This window comes from Pan paniscus, chromosome 5 (genome assembly GCF_029289425.2).
Source record: "Pan paniscus chromosome 5, NHGRI_mPanPan1-v2.0_pri, whole genome shotgun sequence".
Taxonomy (NCBI): domain Eukaryota; kingdom Metazoa; phylum Chordata; class Mammalia; order Primates; family Hominidae; genus Pan; species Pan paniscus.
In genome coordinates this window covers 183,638,361-183,658,799 of record NC_073254.2, presented here as the reverse complement: position 1 = coordinate 183,658,799, position 20,439 = coordinate 183,638,361, and the positions used below count along the sequence as shown (strand labels likewise).

At 35.6% G+C, this 20,439-nt stretch overlaps 1 protein-coding gene and 1 long non-coding RNA gene across 6 annotated transcripts in view; both read right to left on the bottom strand.

Moving 5' to 3' along the window:
• The window catches only part of QKI (QKI, KH domain containing RNA binding), a 159,008-nt gene that overhangs the window by 97,287 nt on the left and 41,282 nt on the right, over window positions 1-20,439 (bottom strand). The gene's annotated exons all lie outside the window — the stretch shown is intronic.
• On the bottom strand, window positions 1,948-19,119 carry LOC134730537 (uncharacterized). The gene is made up of 2 exons (XR_010112326.1): window positions 7,410-19,119; window positions 1,948-6,601 (listed from the first exon to the last, which is right to left on the bottom strand). It is a non-coding gene; the product is annotated as an uncharacterized LOC134730537 (long non-coding RNA).

Sequence of the window (20,439 nt, the reverse complement as noted above, 5' to 3'; positions counted from 1 at the left end):
CGGACAGCTGTTCATGAACACAAGCTCCTAATTCAAATTTTCATTGTTTCACACTTAAACAATGTTCACCAAAGGTTCAGGAAGGGCTCTATCATGAGAGAGACAGGACAAGATAAAGAAGCAGGACAAGAGACTGACCCTTGAGAAAAAAAAGACTACAAGACAAAGAAGATGATTTAAAAAAAAAAAAAAAAACTTTAGTACATAGTGTTAAATTATTTTCTAAAATGGTTGTACATATTTTTATCCTCCGTATAGTATAAAAATTTATTTTGATCCACTTCCTCTCCAATATTTATTATCAGTGTTTTTATATTTTAACCATTCTAGTGTATGTATTAAATGTTTCAATTAGCATTCCTCTGACTACTAATGAAGCTAAGCATTTTTTTCACATTTGTTGGCCATTTGGATATGCATTTTTTGAAGGACATTTGAAGTTTCCTGTGTTTTTCTATTGTGTTACCTTTTCCTTATTGATTTCTACTTTGTGGTTACACAACTGACAAGTATTTTTCCCATCCTGTGGCTCGTCTTCTCCCTCTTTAATGGTGTCTTATGATGACTGAAAGTTTTTAATTTTAACACAGTTCAAATTTTCAACCTTATCTTCATGGTTAGTGTTTTCTGTGTCCTGTTTAAAAGAACTCTCTCCCCACCCTAAGGTCACCAAGATACCTTCTGGTGTTATCTTCTAGAAGCTTTATTGTTAAGTCTTTCGAATTTACATCTACAGTGTACCAGGAATTGATGTCTGTGTTATAATTTTCTTTTTTTCTCTCACATGAATATCCAAATGTTATTAAATATACGAATGTCACTGAATAGAAATGTTATTGAAAAGACTACTCTTTTCCAATTGCTCCAGTGTCATCACTGTCATAAATATTTATCTACACAATCGTCCCTTGGTATCTGGGGTGGGGGGGATTGGTTACAGGTCCCCACACAAACACCAAAATTCACAGATGCTCAAGTCCCTTATATAAAACGGTGTCGTATTTGCATAACCTATGCACAACCTCCAATATAATTTATATCATCTTTAGATTACTTAAAATGCCGAATACAATGTAAATATAGTGTAAATCACTGTTATGCTGCATTGCTTAGGAGATAATGACAAGAAAAAATTTGTATATTTCAGTACAAATGCAACCATTTGAAGTATTTCCCCTAAAAGTTTTGATCCTAGGTTGGTTGAATCCACAGATGTGGAACCTGAGGATACAAACAGCTGACAGTACTTAGGTCTGTTTTGGAGCTCTCTAGTCTATTCCATTTATTTATCTTTGCTTTAATATTATACTGTATTAATTATGGTAAATTATATGGTACACCAAGTTCTTCTCTCTTGCTCTTCCTCAAGAGTGGCTTAGCTATTCCTGGCCCTTTCCATTTCCACATATTTTAGAATAAGTCCATCAATTTCTAAAATAATACTTGCAAGAATTTTCACTGAGATCACATAATAATATAGACTCTTCAAAAACCATAAACATGGTGAAAATTTCTCCATTTGGTTAAGTTATCTCTCATCTCTCTCAATAACGTCGTTTATTTTTGTTTAGGCTAAAGTGCAAGTGGCACAATCATAGAGCACTGTAGCCTTGAATTCTTGGCCTCAAGCAATCCTCCCACCTCAGCCTCACCATGCCTGGCTTTTTTTTTTTTTTTTTTTTTAACTTTTTTGTAGACATCAGGTCTCACTACGTTGCCCAGGCTGATCTCAAAATTCCTGGACTCGAGCCATCCTCACCCCCACTCCACCCCAGTGCCTAAGCCTCCCAAAGAGCTAGGATTACAGGCTGGAGACACCATGTCTAGCCTCAAAAATGTAGAGCTTTTTTTGATTGCGCCTTGTTTTTACTTTTGTTGTTGTTAGATTCATTCCTACAAATTTACAGGGCTTTTTCTGCTACCGTATATCATAATTTTAAGTTTTCATTTTCTGTTTCTGGTATATGAACATATAATTGGGTTTTTTTCTATCAACCAGCATTTCTTCATTACTGACTCTCATAAATCTTTTGTAGATTCTTTTGGATGCTAAACAATCACATCACCTGCAAATAATGACAGTTCTCTATTTTCCTTTCCTATCATATATTTTTATTTCTTTTTCTTGCTATCCTTACAGTACTGGTCAGCATACCTTGAGTTCAAAGCCAAATAAAAGTGTATCATCCTTGACTTGTTCCAAATTTCAAGAATAAAAGTTTCAACAGTTCACCATAAAGTTTAATCTTAAACTTTTTGAAGATACACTTTATCACATTAAAATTCCCTTCTATTTCTTAGTTTGCTAAGAGTTCTCAACTACAAGTGGATATCTAAATTTATCATTTTTCACTATCTATTAAAACAACATTTCTCCTTAATTCTGTTATTGCAGTGGATTTCAACTGCAAATGTTAACCAACTTCAACTTCAAATTTAATTTCAAATTCAATTTCAACTTCAAATGTTAAACCAATTTAATGCAAAACCAACTTGAGCAAATTGTTTCCTGGCATTCTGGTGATTTTTTTTTTTTTTTAAGAAATGTCCATTCATAAATAGAACTGGCCCACAATTTTTCTTTCTCATAATACACGTCTCAGGTTTTGGTATCAAGGTTATTCTGGTAGCAAAACATGTTGGAATGTATTCCTCCTTTTTCCACTCCCCAGATAAGCTTGTATATGGCTGTTATTTCTTCCTTAAATAATGAATAAAATTCACTGGTGAAGCTACCTGAGCCTAGAGATTTCACTACAGAAAGTTTTAAATTATGGATTCAGACTTTCTATTCCTTCATATATGTCAATTTTTAAGTTGTATATCCATTTTGTCTAAATTTTCAAATTTGTTGATTTAAAATAGATGCCTAATTTATTTTTAATACCAGTAAGATCTGAAACGATGTCTCATTTTTTTATTCTTGACTGGTTACCTGTATCTTCCTTTTTCTTGATCAGTCTTCAAAAGTGTTTTAAAAGAACCTGCTTTTGTTGACTGAGGTAGACTGATTTCAAAAATGGCCATAATTCTCTGCCCCTCATTGTGTCCATGCCACCTGCAAAGGGAATCTGCATCTCCTCCCACCCTCCTGAATCTAGGCTAGCATTGTGACTTGCTTTGGCCAATACAATGTAGTGGTGAAAATGATATGCCTCAGTGTTAGTCTTACGTGGTTCTACTCTCTTAGAGCCCCTTTCCCCCATGTAAACAAGCTTGGACTAAAACTTGTTGGGGAATGAAAGACAGTGACCCAGTCATCATCAATATCTGCAACCACACAACTCCCAGAAGTAGAACCACCTGACTGACCTTACAGCTGACTGGAAGAAGGACTAAGGAGCTCAACAAGTGGTTTACTTAAGTTTTTGGAGTAATTTATTATAATGCAGAGATAGCTAGCTGATATATTGAATTACTTCATTTTGTGTTTGTCTTTAATTGATTTCTACTCTTCATTTAATTATTTCCTTCCTTCTACTTCCTTCGTTTAATCTGCTGTTCTTTTTCCCTTCCTTCGTTTAATCTGCTGTTCTTTTTCCAATTTTTTGAAATGAATATTTTGCTTATTGTAGTCCTTCTTTTCTAACATATACATCTAAAGCTTTACATATACCTCTAAGCTGGTTTTAGTTGTATCCCACAAATTCAGATAGGGAGCAGTTTCATTTTCATTCAAAGTCAAGGTATGACATCTACTAAATATTTAAATATATTATTCTCATTTCAACATATAATAATTTCCTGTAGTTTTGATTTTTAGCTTCCCACAGTGTAATCAGCAAACATGTTATATGTAATAGCCATCCTTAATATTTGTTCAAACTTGCTTTTCAGCATAGCATATGGTCAATTTTTGTAAATATTCCATAGATGCTTAAAAAGAATGCAAAGTCTGGTGTGATTAAATTTTACCTGTTTCGCCTTTTACTTCTATTTTTGCTGTATATGTGTAAAGGCTATTACAACCAACCCTTAAACAAGAGGTCTGAACTATGTGGGTCTACTTACAGAACATTTTTCCACAAATATTACACCAAGTATGACACCCCTCCCACCTCCATCACCTCTTCTGCCTCTGCCACCCTTGAGACAGTAAGACCAAACCTGAATCTTCCTCCTCTTCCTCAGCCTACTCAATGTAAAGACCATCAGGATGAAGACCTTTATGATCTACTTCCACTTAATGAATAATAAACGTATTTTTTCTTCCTTATGATTTCTTAAAAACATTTTCTTCTCAATGGCTTATTTTATTGTAAGAATACAGTGTTAATACATGTAACATACAAAATGTGTTGATCAACTGTTTATGTTATCGGTAAGGCTTCCAGTCAACAGTAGGCTATCAGTAGTTACGTTTGGAGGTAGTTAAAAGTTATACGTGGATTTTTTACTGCAAAGGGAGTCAGTGCCCCTCAGCCCCATGTTGTTTAAGGGTCAAGTGTATATCTTTCTGTCATTATGAAGTGGCCTTCTTTATTATCTCTAGAGATGACTTTTGCCATTAAGCTTACACTGATACTAATATAGATAGAATTTATTTTCTTATGTGTCTTTTCTTGATCCAATCTATTACCTTCAAACTTTTGTTATCCTTATTTTAAACAGGACTCCTGTAAAAATCATCTAAATGAGTTGCTTCTTCATTGAATTTTAACAGGAACAGCCAATTTATACTACATGGTTTACTAAATCTTTTTACTAAGTGTTTTCTATGTCCTCTACTTATTTTCTTTTCTTTCTTGCCTCTTTTTCCTGGATGTGGGTGGACGAAGAAAATATGAACATATTTTCTTCGTTCTCTTCTTCTATTAGTTTGGAAGTTATATGCTTGTTCACCCTAGTATTTACAACATGCTCCCTTGACTTATCAAACATTAATGTTCATTTGTACTTTTACCCTTTTCCCATACAAATACAAGGACCTCAGAAAGTGTAATATTTATCCTCAATCCAGTTTATATGCCTTTGTTTTCCAAATTCTATATCTTTTAAACTCAACAGGCCATTATTTTCACTTTGTACAAATATGCATTTAGGTTTATCAACAATTTTACCATTTTTGTTGCTCTTTATTCCTTTATGCATCTTCAACTTTTCAAATAATCATCATTCTTCTGCCTGAAAAACAACCTTCAGCATTTCCTTTAGTGAACGTCTTCTAGTAATGAACTCTCTCCACTTTTCCTTATCTGAAAATGTATTATTTTTGAAGGGCACCTTAAAGATTCTTTATACACCATCTCCTGGATTCATTCCACTGTTACTAATGGAAGTGAACTGAGTCTTCCCGCTGCTCCTTTGAAGGTGATCTTTTCTCTCTTCTAGCTGCTTTAAGATTTTCTCATCATTACTTTTCAGTTGTTTTATTATCACTTGCCGAGGTGTGGTCTCCTTTATCATGTTTATCAGTAAGTATGATAAATATAAAGAAAACCACAATTTCACAAATCTGTGACTTTATTTCTTTCTTTGGTTTTATAGTTCTAAAACACACTTCCCTCAAACTCTGCTTCTGTCCCATTCCACCTCTCCTCTTCTTCTAATACTACAACTACATATATTAAATTTTCTCACTATATTCCTTTTACTTTTCACATTCCCTTCTACTTTTTTCCATCCCTCTGCATCTCTATGCTGAAAATTTTCTTCTGAGCTATCTTCCAGTTTACTAATTCTCTCTTCAAATGCTTCTAATCTTCTGTTAAACCCACCTGTTAATAGTAGGTAAATAATTTTCTGGCTTAGTTTTTCTTTTATAGCTTCCATTTCTCTTCCTTTTCTTGTCTCCTTCCACATAGAAAACTTACAGATCTTATAAAGTCTGGGTCTGAAATTCTAAAATCTAGAGTATGTGGATTTCTATTGTTTTTCAGACTGTTTCTTCAGATTTTTGTTAATGTCATCTTGTCTCCTTGTGTGCTTATTTTCTAGTGTGTGTCAGACAATACACTTAACTAAATAGCTTATAAAAATAATATAAGGCCAAAGACAATAATATCTTCCTCCAGGAAAGATACATATCAGCTTCTGCCAGGCACCTACTATTACTAGCAACCCAGGATCAATGCAATTTCACTTACTGAGATAGACAATTTTGAGCTGAGATACTGTCTCTGTGAGGACCTGCAACCTCCTAGTTCATTCTTACTCCTAAAGTACATATCCATCAGTGTCCCTACCCCCAAGCGAAGACTAGGCTGGGCATGGCAAGGGAGGTTCACATAGACAAATTATAGACTCCAAACGCTATCCCCCAAAGCTCAGCCTTTCGTCTGTCCTCTCCAGATTCTGCAAACGTGCTCAGCAGAAAAAGAAATCCCCCAAAACAGGGTTATATCCTTGATCATCTCACCTCCTGAAGACCATGAACTAGTAATTCTTCACAATCTTGCTGATTCACAATCTCTGATGTGTTCGGTTATTTTTTTTTTCCTATTGTATCCTATTTTCCTGGAATTGCTCAGCTGGCCTGCATTATCTTGTCAGTCCTTAACAAACACAAGTCTACTGGCACTTTTTGAGCAGTTGCTTTTTAATCTAAAGAGGTCTAGAATTGACATAAGGTAGTATGGTATAACAATGTTGAAATGAGGATCTGAATAAAAAAGAAACATAACAGAAAATCTATCAACATGCCTGGCCTTATGTTCATCTCCAATAAGCTCTTCCTACTTTTTTCTACAACATCATCACTTAACCAGTTTATGTAAGTCACAGATTACATTAAATTTCACTTCCCCACTCCTCCAACCTGGACAGAGATAATAATCTTTACATGCTATCACTCACCCACTGTTTTTCAGTAAAACAGAGAACAGCCTTTCATTTTCAAATTCAACAAAACATTTACTTAAGGCTTATTATGTGGCAAGGAGTGAAGTAAATGTGAAGGATTGAGAATAACGAAACTCTGCTCTCAAGAAGTCTGTGAAAATGCCTCTACTATATTTGTTACCTTGGCTATTTCTTTAAGTAACCTTGCCAGCTACTCTTCAATAATAGTTGTACTCTATACAGATCTTTTTCCAAATTGTCACTAACTAGATACACATTATATACTTCACATGTGGCCCAAAAATGTCTGGAAAAATGCATTATGAACAGAGATACTTTAGTACAAATAACTAATATGTAATTGGTTTTGACCCGTACCCTTTGTGAAACCAGCTGCCCTACACTCTGTGACCACATATAGAGCCTTGTTTGGCATACCCCATTCTTTTCATGTATTAACCCTCCTTGGCTGGAACCACATCAAGATTACATAGAAAAGGGCTTCTACCACAGCTAATTAATCCTCACAATTATGATTTACTAAATTAAAAATGTTTGTATAGCAGTTAAAATCACATTAAATCTTACTAACCTTACTAATCTTACTAACCTTAAAATTTTTTACTAACCTTAAAAAATGAAACAATCACTATTGCCCCAAGAAGCCACAAACAGCTCAAGGATGTTAAGGTGCAAGCCATCAGGACTCTAGTACAGCTGAAATTGTCGAGGTCATCCTTGTTGTAAGTAGAGAATGGAAAAAAAAAAAAAAAAAAAAAACTAATCACAGCAGCTGCTTTGTCCACTGCAACAAATTTCCAAGTTAATATCGTTTGCCTTGCATTAAAATTCATTCTGTGTTGATTTATCACGCCAGTTCTGCAGCTTCATTCAATTAAAACAATGTCACAACACTTTCAAAGAAAATCATTTCAAACAGCCTGAGCTAAGTGCAACTTTAAAGGCCAAAAGAAGGGAAAGAAAAAGGGGAAAAAAAGATATTCATTAACCCTACTGTTTAAATACAGACCTTCTCTGTGGCTCACCAATTATATTTCTGCCAAGTGGCATGTTAATTTACAAAGAAGAGGTTTAACAACAATTATGTCTAATGCTGTTCATTGCTGCTCACACTTCATTTTAAATGGAAATGATAGATTTTTCCCAATGACAAAATGTAAAGCATTATAGAAAACCCTTCCATTAACCTTTTTAAAATTCCCTAAAGATAAACTCCTGCAACACATTATCACAATAGATAATAAAAAATGGATTTCCAAAAGCACCTCAAGTGAAACACTTCTAAGAACTGATAAAGTGTAATCTGTGCCTAAAATTTGGGGACGAGGGGAGAGACCAAGTTTTCATTTAAAAAATGCACTTTTTTGGATTGCTTTTTGCACAACAGATTGATAATGTTTTTAAATATTGTGTCTAGTTATTTCTAGGGTGATTTTAGTTAGATGCCTTACAAATCTTTCATTATATCACATAAGCAACACAGTGGGTATGAAACAAATACATTCACAGAAGCATATATGTATATTTTTTGAAGTCTTTCACTTAGCAGAAGACAAAAAACGGACCACACCCAATCTAGTCAACACTAGTGGGCCTATCTTATACAAGTATGTAAGATGAGAGAAGAGTTGTGTCTATATATTAACAGCACAACTGTTTTTAATTAAAAATACAGAATGAATACAGATGATCCTTGACTTACAATGGAGTTAAGTCCCAATAAACCCACCATTGAGTTGAAAGTGCAGTTTTAAATTTAGGATATTTTCAGTTGCAATGGTTTTATCTGGAGATGGCCCCATCATAAATTGAGAAGCATACTGAAAACATATCCTTTCAAACCATTGTAAACAATCCTAAGTCAGACCATTGTAAGTTGGAGACTATATACCAAAATGTCTTGTGTTTTGAGGGAAAACGAGCATCTTATGCCTTGTTACCTTCATATTAATTCTTATAAATTAATAAGTGGCTAAATACATCTCCTGGAGGAATAGCTAATTTATAAAATATAATTAACATTACAGGAAACATTTGGCAAAACCTTTCACATATTAGGCCTTTATAAACATTTTTGTTCATAGCACACACGGCACATGTTACGTACAAGTGCTGTGTAAGAAAAGGTTTCTTACAAGGCTATGTAAAAACAAACAAAAATTTAAAGCTGCATACTTCCATGTTGAAATAGAAAGTGGAAATAGTAACTGTTTTGTTTTTTATTACTGACTTTCTCCTTTGGGATTTATCCTGACAACAGCCAGTCAGGCTTATTATATGAGAAAGTTCTAAACATATGAGTTCCTGTGCTGCATACAACTTACAATTTAGTGACTGAATCCCTCCCTCCAGCTTTACTGAGATATAATGAACAAGGTTTAACTTGTGATGATTTAATACAAGGTATACATTGTGAAATGGTTACCACAATCAAGCTAATTAACACATCCATCACCCACACAGCTACTGTGCTCATGCATGTACACGCACGTGTGTGTGTGTGTGTGTGTGTGTGTGTGTGTGATGTTAAGCACCTTTTCATAAGCCTTTTGGATATCTGTATATTTTCTTTTGAAAAAATGTCTAAAAGTTATTTGCCTATTTTTAAATTGGGTGATGTGATTTTTTTTTTTTTTTTTTTTTTTTGCTGTTTTGTTGTTTTGGGCTGAGTTAATATTCTGGTATCTTTTGGATATTAAACCCTTAGCAGACATAAGGTTTGCAGATATTTCCTCCCATTCTGTAGGTTGCCTTTTCATTTTGTTGATTGTTTCTTTGCTGTGCAGAAGCATGTTAGCTTGATGTAGTCCTGTTTATTTTTGCTTTTGTTGCTTGTGTTTTTTGGGTGTAATATCTAGAAAAATCATTACCAAGACCAGTATCAAATACCTTTATAATTCAGTGTTTTTTCCTACATGTTTTATAGTTTCAGGGAATTCATTTAGGTCTTTAATCCATTTTGACTAAATTTTTATGTACGGTGTAAGTAAGGGTCCACTTTCATCTTTGGAATGTCAATATCCAGTTTTCCCAGCACCAACTGTTGAAGAGACGATTCTTTCTCCATTGTGCAGTCCTGGTACCCTTGTCAAAGATTAGTTGACTCTATATTCATAGGTTTATTTCTGAGATTCTGTTCTGTTTCATTGGTCTATGTGTCTGTTTTTATGCCAGAAGCAAATTGTTTTAATATAATTTGAAATCAGGAACTGCAATGTCTTCAGCTTTGTTCTTTCTCAAGACTGTTTTGGCGATTAGGTGCTTTCTGTGGTTCCATGTGAATTTTAGGATTGTTTTTTCCTATTTCTGTGAAAAATGCCAATGGAATTTTGACAGGAATTGTATTGGATCTATAGATTGGGAAGTATAGAAATTTTAACAATAATCTTCCAATCTACGAACATGGAATATTTTTCCATTTATTTGCATCTTTAATTTATTTGATCAGTGTTATACTTTTCAGCGAGCAGGCATCTTTTACCTCCTGGGTATTATTTCTAATTATATTATTCTTTCCGATGCTATTGTAAATGAGATGGCCTTTTTTTTTTTTTTTTTTTGAGATGGAGTTTCACTCTTGTCACCCAGGCTGGAGTGCAGTGATGTGATCTCGGCTCACTGCAGCCTCCGTCTCTCCCAGGCTCAAGCAATTCTCCTGCCTCAGCTTTCCAAGTAGCTGGGATTACAGCCTGCACCACCACACCCAGTTGTTTTTTTTGTATGTTTTGTAGAGACAGGGTTTCACCATGTTGGCCAGGCTGGTCTCAAACTCCTGACCTCAGGTGATCCGCCCGCTTCGGCCTCCCAAAGTTCTGGGATTAAAGGTGTTAACCACCATACCTGACCTCTTAATCTCTTTTTTGAATAGTTTGTTATTAGTGTATAGACAGAAAACTGATTTTTGTATGTTGATTTTTATATCCCAGAACTTGACTAAGTGAACAGATTTCTTGATGAAGTCTTGGGTTTTTCTACATACAAGATTATGCCACTGCAAATAAAGATAATTTTATTTCTTCCTTTATGATTTAGGTGTCTTTTACTTTTTTTTTTTTTTTGAGACAGTCTTGCTCTGTTGCCCAGGCTGGAGTGCAATGGTGCAATCTCAGCTCACTGCAACCTCCACCTCTTGGGCTCAAGTGATTCTCCTGCCTCAGCCTCCCGAGTAAGCTGGGATTACAGGCATGCATCACCATGCCTGGTGAATTTTTGTATTTTTTAGTAGAGACAGGGTTTCATGTTGGCCAGGCTGGTCTCCAACTCTTGACCTCAAGTGATCCGCCCACCTCAGCCTCCCAAAGTGCTGGGAATCAGAGCCATGAGCCACCACTCCTGGCTGCCTTTATTTCTTTTTCTTGGCCTAACTGTTCTGGCTAGAACTTACCATATTTAATGGAAGTGGCAAGGGTCTTCTTCCTGACCTTAGAGGAAAAGCTTTCAGCTTTTCACCATTAAGTATGATGTTAGCTGTGGGCCTGTCACACATAGCCTTTATTATGTTGTGGCATACTGTTCTATACCTTACTTGTTGAGAATTTTCATCGTGAAAGGATGTTACATTTTGTCAAATGCCTTTTTTGCATCTTTTAAGATGATCTTATGGTTTTTATCTTTCATTCTGTTAATTTGGTGTAGCTCAGTTAATGATTTGCATATGTTGAACCATTTTTACATTCAGAGGAAAAATCTCACTTGATCATGGTGTACACTCCTTTTAATGTGCTATTCAATTCAGTTTGCTAGTATTTTGTTGAGGATTTTTGCATCTGTTCATCAAGGATATTGGCCTGTAACTTTATTTTCTTACAATGTCCTTATCTGGCTTTGGTTAAGGGTAATGCTGGCCTCATAAAATGAATCTGGGAAGTGTTCTCTCCTGCTCAGTTTTTTGGAAGTTTGAGAAGGGTTGGTGGTAATTCGTCTTTAGATGTTCAGAGGAATTTGCCCGTGAAGCTGTCTGCTCTTGGGCTTTTATTTGTTGGGAGGTTTTCACTTAGTGATTCAATCTCCTCACCCATTATGGGTCTGTTCAGACTTTCTGTTCCTTCATGATGTGGCCCTGATAGGTTGTATGTTTTAGGAATTTATCCATTTCTTCTAGTTTGTTCAATTTTTTGGCATATATTTACTCAGAGTAGTCTTTTATGATCTTATTATTTCTATGGTATCAGTTGTAATGTCTCCTCCTTCATTTATTTTGACTTTTTTTTCTCTTGGTTAGTCCAACTAAAGGTCTGTCAATTCTGTTTACCTTTTCAAAAACCAACTCTGTTTTGTTGAACTTTTCTGTTGTATTCCTGGCCTCTATTTCATTTATTTCTGCTCTGATCTTTATTATTTCATTCCTTCTGTTTAAGCCTCTGGCATCCACTATTTCCAGGTAGTTTCCCACCCATTAAAAAAAAAAAAAAAATCCCAGGAAATGTTTACTGCGAGAATGAAAAATCACTATGTAATTTCACTACATAGTTTCTTCTATGGGCTATGTATTGCGCGAGATATCACAGATTTCTAAAAAATAAAAGACTAAGAGCGAGTTCCTGACTTCAGGGAATGACCTGCAAGAATCATGCAGATCACTGCATACCATGTGATAACAGCTTAAGAGGTGGGTACAAAGTACTCTAAGGGGAAACAACTGTCTGTAGGAGTCAAAGCACATACAAATAGCAAAAGGAGCACTAGAGCTCAATATTGTGGGATGAGGGGGAGCTGAGCATGTTTGGTGGGAAGGAAGAAATAAGAAAAGAAGTGTTACAGGGAAGAAAAATTAAAAGTACCTGCCATTTTTACAGAAGAGTGAATTGCTTAGGTGGCTAGAAAACATGGGTAGCAGCAAAATAAAGGCTTGGAAAGTAGTTTGGGATCTTTCAAAAGGCCTTGTGCATGGGATCTCATACTCTCACAAATACTGTCTTCTGCTCTTGTCATAAAACACTTGTTGACCTTTATTGCCTTCGTATTTTTATTAATTGGTTAAATAATCTTTTTTCTAATTGTTACTTAGCATCTAGAGTGATAATCTATCTTCCTCACCTGAATTTGTTTTGAATGGTTTCAGCTTATTATCCAGTTATACCAGTACTCAAAGAATGATACACCGTAATTTAGGATATCCTAATTCGCATACCACAGATTTCAAATTTTGGTTATAACTGGTTATTAATTTTTCCCCTTTGCTGCTGGTGTCAAATCGAAGTATCACGAGTGCAAGGACTACGTTATTCAACATTTCTTTGGTGTTGAGTATGCTGCAGTATGTTTTGAGTGTTCAAGTATGAGCCAACTTCTGGGCTGGGTATTTTAGATGCATTAGGTCACTTAATCCTCGAAACACCACTGCACAGTGCTTACCACTACCACCTACATCTAATACATGTGAGGTTACATCAGTAGCCCAAATCCTAGAACACCTAGGTTGATTCTAGAGTTCAGACACTTAATACAGTATAATGCCTCTCTTCTAATGACCTTAACATATACCCTGATAACAAGAAAAATTCATGGTTAGTTTTCTCATTATTGTTAATCTTTCAAAATGTTTAGTACTCAGTTTATAGAAACTCTATTCAAATCCAAGTTTACTTTCAGAATTAGTCCAGTTGTGTTTTTATCATTTCTTCCCCACCTACATATATCCCAAACATATCATTACTGTATCATTTCAGATAATCACATCTTGGTTTCTCAATATTTTCATATGTTTTACTGATTGTCACCACTTTAATAATCATCACATACATCTTTATTCTCAACGAATGGCAATACCAGCAAGGCCCTTCCCTCATTCTTAGCCTTCACATGTAAAAGATAAAGAAATCTTAAAATTCTCCCTATTTAATTTGTGCTTTTCATTTCAACTGCCATTGCCTGAGTTCAAGCTCTCATTATTCCATACCTGGATTGTGGCTCTATCAGTACCATGAGAGCAATTATATCTTTTCATATTCCTGTGTCCTGTTACCTAGCACAGACCACACACAAACATTTCCAGGATGAAGAAATGATACCAAAATTTTGTTGTTTTATATTCAGATATCCTTTTTAGTGTTCAAGTTCTAACTACTTTTCAAATTTTAAGAGTTTTGTTTTAATCTGTCCTTAACATGGCAAATTTATACTATTTATATGCAATCTTAAAAGTACAAAGAAACTAATCAAAACAATCATTGTTCTGTAACCCCAAACAATACAGCATAGAAGTTTTCAAAGTCAATCAATTCCCTACCAATAAAGAAAATATTATACCAATATGAAACAAATAGATGCCCAAGTTTATGATAGACAGGCTGCTTATTGATGACACTGATTTTGGACTTGGGAAAAGCAGTGTTCTATGGCAGACAAAACAAGATTTCAAGAAATCCCCAATTTATTTGTAAGCTACCTTGTTGTAAATCCTGGGTTTATTAAGACATAAAATATGTTTTCTGGCTGGGCACGGTGGCTCCCGCCTGTAATCCCAGCACTTTGGGAGGCTGAGGCAGGAAGATTGCTTGAGCCCAGGAGTTCAAGACCAGCCTGGGCAACACAGTGAAACCTTGTCTCTAAGATAAAACAAAACAAAAATTACTTAAATATATATGTATTTTTTCCCAATGAAATGATTAACTGAATTTAGCTCAAAAGCTAGTAGCTGAAAAACTCAACCTCAACATCCCTAAAGTAAAGGCACGTGATCTCAAAAACTAAGGTACTTTTCCGCCCAAATTGAAATCAAAAGAAAACATAGTCTCATTAACTTACAAAATAAATTTAGGTCACCTACTTATAAACAGGAACTGAAATGAGTGGAAGAGTTCAAGCAGTATAACCTTTGACTGCTTCATAGCCCATTTCATGTGTGACAATTCTGAGGGGTTAGGATGAGGAAGACTCTGTTATTAGCCATTTTACTCCCGGAGACACTGCTCTCTCAAATTGGGCTGAAAGTAGATCATCACCTTGAGCTTTCCTTTAATCTTTATCAGAAACAGCTCAATGTTCCTGGAATATGGATAGCACTGAGAAGCAGATTTCTCCTCGATTTCCATATTACATACTTTGGCTATTTCAGCAAGAATCTTAGAGATATGGAGATTGAATACCTATGAGTAGATATCAAATTATCCATAAGTCCTTTGTAGCAGTAATTTTAACAGAGCAGATCCTAACATGAAACTCTTTTTAGATAAACCATAGACAAACGTTTCTGTCTAATCTGAATAACTCTTCCCTAACAACCCCATCTTTCATTTTGTTCTTCTAAGCACTAGTTCCTATCGAATACTAAAACATATTATTTATAAAAGAAAGTGCCTGCATTTTTAAAACTCAGAGAGGCCTTATTATTTAAAGAAATGTTAAACGTTGGAAAAATATCAGCTAAACAAAATGTATTGTTTTCAGACTGTCCTGTAACCCTTTCTGTAATTATTTACTAACATTCTAAGAAATGTGGTATATCCCAAACCATAAAAAGCCTATGAAATATTTGGTACACAACAGGCCCTAAATATACCCTTACAGAGTGAAATAAAGAGGAAACTTCAAAACAAAACAAAGAGTCATAAATTGGCTTTTACTAAACCGATCTAGTTGAACTTATACATCAAGTTTTCCCTACCTAAAACATAAAGATATGCCCTATATTATCAAATCACACTGCTAAATTAAAACTTTAATATGTAATCTGAATCACTTCACAACTCCACTGAATACAAATATATACTAACCTTATGAGAAAAACTACCTTTAAATAGATTTCTGTACAAACTATCAAAGACAGATGTGTAGATCGTATTTTTAAAGCATTATTATTTTCACTCACAAAATACGATCATATTCAGGCAAAAATCAAGTGTTAACCTGGGTATTGAAAAAGGAGACTTTGAATATCATTAAATTTTGATTTAATATCATTTGTTATTCAGAAGAATGAAAGTGAAAGTAGTGTACATCAAGACTCCTGAGGTTCTTGATCCTTCAACAATAAGAAGGCCACAATGGTCAAAGGAACAAAGACTTTAAGGAAAGATAACTTACCGAATTGGCCCCTCTCCCCATAATCCCTCTAAAACAAACGCCAGCTCAACACCCAATTTGACACCAACTTCTCAAGACTGCTGACAAATAACAACCCTATGCTAACTAACTCAGAAGCTATGACTAGCCTAAGCTGATTTGCAAACCCAGGAAAATGAAACAGAAAGAGAACTTACAACTCATGTTCCATCATCAACATGTATTATTATAAGAGAGACAGTGGAGTGTACTGTGAATAACATTATGAATCTAAACTACTAACTATAGCAACCAGGCTGGGATCCTACAGGCTGAAAACACAATCCTTGAAAAGACATTTGTCTACCTTACAAAACCTTTGACAATATGGGTATTCATGATGGCCTAGACCCAAGAGATGCCTTTCAAAGCTAGTATTCAAAATTAAAGCCCATTTTAAAAACATCAGAAAATCAGAATTATATTCACATAAAACTCCAAGAAGTCTCACTACAATTTAATCATCAAATCATGTCCAAAGGAAGCAGTTTACCAATCTAATCTGTTCATGTATTTAACAGGACGACTAGTATCATCAACAGCTAGACCTTGCCAATATTTATCAAGTCTACCACTCTGGCAGATCCTATAGAACAATTTCTAACAACTTGAAATTGATAACTAGGCAAATTTAATGACAAAATTATTACTGACTCATTCAAAATATAACACTTTTTACTTAAATAAATCAGTTAACTCTATTCATAATCATTTATAACACATCTCCATGGATTCAAACAAGAAAACCTGACCAGCCAAATAAACAATTTGATGGTCTAAATATAACTTCAATGTTCTTTCATGTCTGTAGTTTCATGAATGCATGAGAAACTTAAAGTCTTAAATAATTTAATCGTTTATCCTTCACACAAGACTGAACTCCTTCAAGAACAGGATTATTTTTCTTATGTGTAATCACAAAAACCATAGAGTGCCTGCTCTATCAGGTGTCACACATTTGTTACCTTTACTCCTCCCAACAATCCTATGAAGTGAACCTTATAACTTCATAGACAAAGAAACAGATTCTAAAAAGCAAGCATATGCTCAAAGCCAATGTGATCATCTCAATTATTTTTCGGCAAATATTTATTTCAGTCCCCTTCTCACTGTAAATGAAGTGACTTGGTATCACTAACGCAGGGTTTCTCAACCTCAGCACTACTGACATTTGGGTCCAGGTAATTCTTTGTTGGGGGGCTGGAGGTGCACGGAGGCTGACTGCCCTGTGCATTACAGGATGTTTAACAGTATCCCTGGACTCCACCCACTAGATGCCAATAGTACCCCCTCTCCCAAGTTTAGACACCAAAAGTATCTCCAGCATTGCCAAATGTCCCCATAGGTAAAACTGCCACCAGGTGAGAATCACTGGGCTAATGGAAAGCAACAAGAGCAGACGCCTTATACATGCTTATGCAGTTTGGCTTGGATCTTGCATTCCAGTGGCCTGCCATAAGAGCATGCCCTAAGCAGCCACTGCCCGCTTTAGCCTGGGCCCAGCAGGAACATAAATGGAGAAGATCTAAACCCACGCAGTTAGCCTCAATCAAGCTAGGCTCCACCTTAACCAGTAGACCCTCAGCCAACATATAGACCCATGAGCACAGAAATAAATGATTATTATTTTTAAGCCACCCAGTTTTAGAGTGTTTTATCATGGAGCATTATTGTGGCAACTGTTGACAAATACAGCCAATTAGAGGATAAGCCAGAATTCAAAACCTAGGCCTGACTAAGAAACCTATTGTCTTTACTATATCAAAGAGTTTTTTTCAAAAGAATTAAATATTCTTACCTAGGATGTGCTTGGTACACAGTAGAGATGCAATAGAAGTCTGCTTTATTAATAAATATTAATTCTGTAAAAATGTTAATACATTTTCAGTGGCCTATTCATATTAGCCTCTCATTCTCACATCATGAGGCCAAACTTCAAAAACGTTGCAAAGGGCTACAGACTATAGCACTACTTCATTTCTCAGACCTTGAGTCTGAGACTTTCTTCTCATATCAGTTTCAGAGATCTGCACTGCCAAGTCCAAAACACATCTCTAACTTAATACTGACTTCTGTAAGTAACGTGCTATGTGCAAATGCAAAAGACAACAGGTTTAAAGAAAAAGAAAAGTTTAACAATATTTGAAAGAATGAGTTTCATACAAATATGTGCAACAAATACTTATTGTGAATACACCATTTACCAGACACTATTCTAAGCACTAGAAATACAGCACTGAAAGACAAAAAGATTCCTGCCCTCATAGAGCTTACATTCTTGTGACACATAGCATAAAGATGTTTTCCAACTGCTTCACTCATATTAACTCTTTAGTCTTCATAATCTTGTGAGAGGTTTAATATCTCCATTACAGAAATGAGAAAAGCGAACACCAGGAATGAAAAGTAATTTGCTTAAAGTCACAAAACATCATCACTTCCTGGCCTTTTGGTTAAGATCAAGTGTAGTACCAAAGTCACAAAACAAGCAGCAAAACTAGCTAGAAGTCTGAATCTGAGTTCCTACTTTTGACCACGGCATGACACTGCCCCTGTGCTAACTCTCTAACCTCACATCTTACAACACTTCCCAAGCACATTCCTGCCTGAGTCAGCTGTACTTGCTGTTCACTCTGCCTAGAATGTTTTTCTCCCAGATGGTTTTCATGCCTTCCTCCCATCATTCTGTTCCTGTCTCTCCATTCCCATCATATTGTAAGAGATTTCTTCCCTGATTACCCTTAAAAATGAATACCTCCTTCCATACACAGTCACTATTCATCTGTCTACCCCACTTTATGTTTCTCCATAACACTGATTACAGCTATAGATTCATTTGTGTACTGTTTGTCTTTGTCACTGAAATGTCCACTCCACAAGACCAGTGACACTGTTTAATTCATCACTTCACCACTTACCGTTTCAGGCCTCCTGAAACGATGCCTGGCAAAATGACCAGGTACATGATCACCTACCTGTCAGCCTGGCTGACCCTGTCCCCTCTCCAAAAAAAAAAAAAAAAAAAAAATTAGAGGAGTGATTCTCATACTTCAGCATGCATCGGAATTATCTACAGGGCTTAACAGGCAAATTGCTAGGCCTCGCCCTTACCCCAGAGTTTCTGATTCAATAAGTATGGAAAGGGGCTTGAACATTTACAGTTCCCAGAAAGCGTAGATACTATGGTCCAAGGACTGTGTTTTGAGAATCACCGATCAAGACAAATGCCATGCTCCAACACACCAGTCGGTAATAGTAGTTCACCGTGGCAAGAAGTCACAACTGGAGGAGGAAGGAAAGGAATATAGTGAACAGGTGCCCTCTAGACTCAAGTCCTGACTTAGAAGACTGTATGAAACCCATGTCTTTTAAAGAATGCATAAATACCCCTTCCTTGAATAGGATTTCTTTTTTTAAGAGATGGAACCAGACAGATTAACATTATATTCTCTATCAAGGTCTTGTGGTCTTACATATTCTATGTTAATGCCCACTGCAGAAACATTATCCCTTAACGTTTAAATAAGCAAAACAGACAGTTGCTATCCTTTCCAGGATAGTGAAAAACCTAACAGCAGTAGACCCCAATTGGAACAGCTGCCCAAATCACAATTTCCCATCTCTAGGAATAATCCTAATACCTAGGGTAGGCTCACAGTGGTCCTGTCTAGGTAATGGTAGGTAACCTCACTTCCCCAGTCAGAAAGGCCCAAAACACATTCACTCTTCTAAGAATCTGAATTTTAAAGATAAAGTCTGGGAGGCACCAATGCCAAGTTATGTCAGCAAGGCTCTCAACCGAGAAGCTCCACAAACTCCTGCTGCTCAAGTTCTCAGATGCCCTGATTCCTAGCCTAACATGGCACTTTGTTTTCCAACTATTCCTTTAATCCTCTGTGTTACTCAATAATCTTCCAACCAACTCCTCTTTTCCTACATTATCCAAGACTATTTGTGTATTTGCAACCAAAAATACCTATAAAACCAGAGTAAATGTATATAACCTTTAAAAAAAAGTATCAGATCAATTTTTGCAAATTGTAATGTAACTGTAAAATATCAAAGCTTTTTCCTATTAATTCAACTTAAGACATTTCTCATCTACAGACTAGTATTCTGTCCATATAACTAAAGAATCATAGAGCACATCATATTTTTGATATTATAATAACTCCTTTTTTCATCTGCTTTCATAAAAGTCCTCTGAAACTTAGCAAAAAGCCATCATCTTTTCTTGGTTCATTCAACAAGTATTGTTACCTGTTATGTGCCAATATTATGAGGGATACAGCAGTGAATAACAAAGACAAGGTTCTTATTTTATGTACACCTTATATTCTTCCAGGGAGACAGAGAGAGAGAAAATAAACCAGAAAAATGCCCGATTATAAGTGCTATTGCAAAGAAAAAAAAGACAACGTGAAACAGTGAGTAGCTAGATAGATGGCTTTTAAATAAAAAGGTCAGGGGAAGCCTCTCTGAAGTGACATTTGAGCTAAATTCTTAATGACAAGAAGCAGCCAGCCAGTAGAGATCAGAGCACAACTAACATAAAGGTCCCTAAGACTGGGAATAGACTTGACTTATTCTAAAAGC